Here is a 544-nt window from a genome sequence, read left to right on the forward strand (position 1 = left end):
TAGGCGTGAGCCACTGGTGCCTGGCACTTTTGGGTTATTGGGAGTGAGGACGAGAAGTTGATGTAGAAGAGAGGAGCCATTTCAGAAGTGGGAACCTAAGAGAATCACAGTAGGAGGACCCAGAGCCCAAGTAGGGACACTCAAAACAAATTTAAGCAACAGAAAATTCCAACCTGAATTGCAACAGTTGGCTGTTGCAATCAAAAGCATCAGAAATGGGTATGCAACAGACACAGTGGATTATCCACCCTTATCAATTTCTATTCTGCCTTACCCATAGATCCAAAATTTGATATAGAGCAGATAGATAGTGAGGCCCCAGGTGTTGGGCTGGCTATGTAAGCTGGGTGTGCCTCTCCAGTCTTGTGATTACAGTATGGCAGCTCCAGAGAGAGCTAAAAGTTGGGTGTGTTTCTGTATTTTCTCTCTAATTTCTATGGGGTTGGCCTCACCTTCCGGCTGTGGTTTGGGAGGCTGTTCCAGATCTTACATCTTCATACCATACCAATCAGGAAAACAAGAGATTTTTGCAGAAGTATATGGC

The sequence above is a fragment of the Dipodomys ordii genome, unplaced genomic scaffold (genome assembly GCF_000151885.1).
Source record: "Dipodomys ordii isolate 6190 unplaced genomic scaffold, Dord_2.0 Scaffold19, whole genome shotgun sequence".
Lineage (NCBI taxonomy): Eukaryota > Metazoa > Chordata > Mammalia > Rodentia > Heteromyidae > Dipodomys > Dipodomys ordii.